Raw genomic sequence first — 2,500 nt, 5'->3', positions numbered from 1 at the left:
CGACCACCATCGGCAGCCTCGACCACCATCGGCACACGCTCCGCCCTGGTGCGGGCGCTTGCCTCGAGCACCATCGGCACACGCTGGGCCCTGCTGCGGCAGGTTGCCTCGACCACCATCGGCACACGCTGGGCCCTGGTGCGGGCGGTTGCCTCGACCACCATCGGCACACGCTGGGCCCTGGTGCGGGCGGTTGCCCCGACCACCATCGGCACACGCTGGGCCCTGGTGCGGGCGCTTGCCTCGACCACCATCGGCACACGCTGGGCCCTGGTGCGGCAGGTTGCCTCGAGCACCATCGGCACACGCTGGGCCCTGGTGCGGCAGGTTGCCTCGACCACCATCGGCACACGCTGGGCCCTGGTGCGGGCGCTTGCCTCGAGCACCATCGGCACACGTTCGGCCCTGGTGCGGTCGGTTGCCTCGAGCACCATCGCCACACGCTGGGCCCTGGTGCGGCAGGTTGCCTCGACCACCATCGGCACACGCTGGGCCCTGGTGAGGGCGCTTGCCTCGACCACCATCGGCACACGCTCGGCCCTGGTGCGGTCGGTTGCCTCGAGCACCATCGGCACACGCTGGGCCCTGGTGCGGGCGCTTGCCTCCAGCACCATCGGCACACGCTCGGCCCTGGTGCGGTCGGTTGCCTCGAGCACCATCGGCACACGCTGGGCCCTGGTGCGGCAGGTTGCCTCGACCACCATCGGCACACGCTGGGCCCTGGTGCGGGCGCTTGCCTCGACCACCATCGGCACACGCTGGGCCCTGGTGCGGCAGGTTGCCTCGAGCACCATCGGCACACGGGCCCTGGTGCGGGCGCTTGCCTCGACCACCATCGGCACACGCTCGGCCCTGGTGCGGCAGGTTGCCTCGAGCACCATCGGCACACGCTGGGCCCTGGTGCGGGCGGTTGCCTCGACCACCATCGGCACACGCTGGGCCCTGGTGCGGGCGCTTGCCTCGACCACCATCGGCACACGCTGGGCCCTGGTGCGGCAGGTTGCCTCGAGCACCATCGGCACACGCTGGGCCCTGGTGCGGCAGGTTGCCTCGAGCACCATCGGCACACGCTGGGCCCTGGTGCGGTGGGTTGCCTCGAGCACCATCGGCACACGCTGGGCGCTGGTGCGGGCGCTTGCCTCGACCACCATCGGCACACGCTGGGCCCTGGTGCGGCAGGTTGCCTCGATCACCATCGGCACACGCTGGGCCCTGGTGCGACAGGTTGCCTCGAGCACCATCGGCACACTATCGGCCCTGGTGCGGGCGGTTACCTCGACCACCATCGGCACACGCTGGGCCCTGGTGCGGGCGCTTGCCTCGGGCACCATCGGCACACGCTGGGCCCTGGTGCGGGCGCTTGCCTCGAGCACCATCGGCACACGCTGGGCCCTGGTGGGTTTAGGCACATCTTCAAATTTCTGCCGTGCCAATGCCATTTTTATGGCTTGTAAATTCATACAATGGTCCCCTAAGCCTTCACGTGAAGTTTCGTTGGAAGATGACTCGTTTTCTATTTTTCACGATTTTCGAAACTTTTTGCGGTTCGGGATTTTTTAAAATTTTTTTATAAGGATTTTTGGCCCCAAATTTTGTAGGCATGATCCTTCTATTTTTGTTGGCATGCACAAAAAAATTCAGCTAAAAACTCGAAGTAGAGAAGATTTTGTGACCGTTTGAAAAAAGTGTCCCCATTTCAGACACTTTAACGGCTACTGGTAGCAAACCTGTAAAATCTCAAATGCTCTTTAAGGGGGTGTGAATTCTCAGAGGTTTGATGAGGGATAGGGGGCCAACACAAGGCCAAGTACCAGCACCCATCGCACATCATGTGCGCACACCCCCCCGGCCCCCCTCCCAATCGCCGGAACCCCAATGCCGCCGGTCAGGTTCTCCGGCGGTACTCCGGCGATGCTCCGGCGATGCTCCGGCGATGCTGTCCCGAGTGAAAAAAATGCGGCACCAGCACATGCTGGAGCCAAGCATGGGCACCGTGGCTCAAAATCGAACTTCGGCCAAGGCCTCGACCATCAATGGCACATGATGACGCATGGTGATGGCACATGCATCGACCATCATCGGCATAGGCTGCCCTTCGGTACGGGCACTTGCCTCGACCGCCATCGGCACAAGCTGGGCCCTGGTGTGGGTTGTTGCCTCGATCACAATCGGCACATGCTGAGCCTTGGTGCGGGCGGTTGCCTCGAGCACCATCGGCAGACCCTGGGCCCTGGTGCGGCCGGTTGCCCCGATAACCATCGGCACACGCTGGGCCCTGGGGCGGGCGCTTGCCCCCAGCACCATCGGCACACGCTGGGCCCTGGTGCGGGCGCTTGCCCCGAACACCATCGGCACAAGCCGGCCCTTGGTGCGGGCTCCTGGCTCGACCACCATCGGCACACGCTGGGCCCTGGTGCGGGCGGTTGCCTCGAACACCATCGGCACACGCCGGCCCTTGGTGCGGCCGGTTGCCTCGACCACCATCGGCACACGCTCGGCC

The sequence above is a fragment of the Durio zibethinus genome, unplaced genomic scaffold (genome assembly GCF_047325235.1).
Source record: "Durio zibethinus cultivar Kanyao isolate XHJ-2024 unplaced genomic scaffold, ASM4732523v1 HiC_scaffold_404, whole genome shotgun sequence".
Lineage (NCBI taxonomy): Eukaryota > Viridiplantae > Streptophyta > Magnoliopsida > Malvales > Malvaceae > Durio > Durio zibethinus.
The sequence above is the reverse complement of the archived record's forward strand: the minus strand, read 5'-3'. Positions refer to the sequence as shown.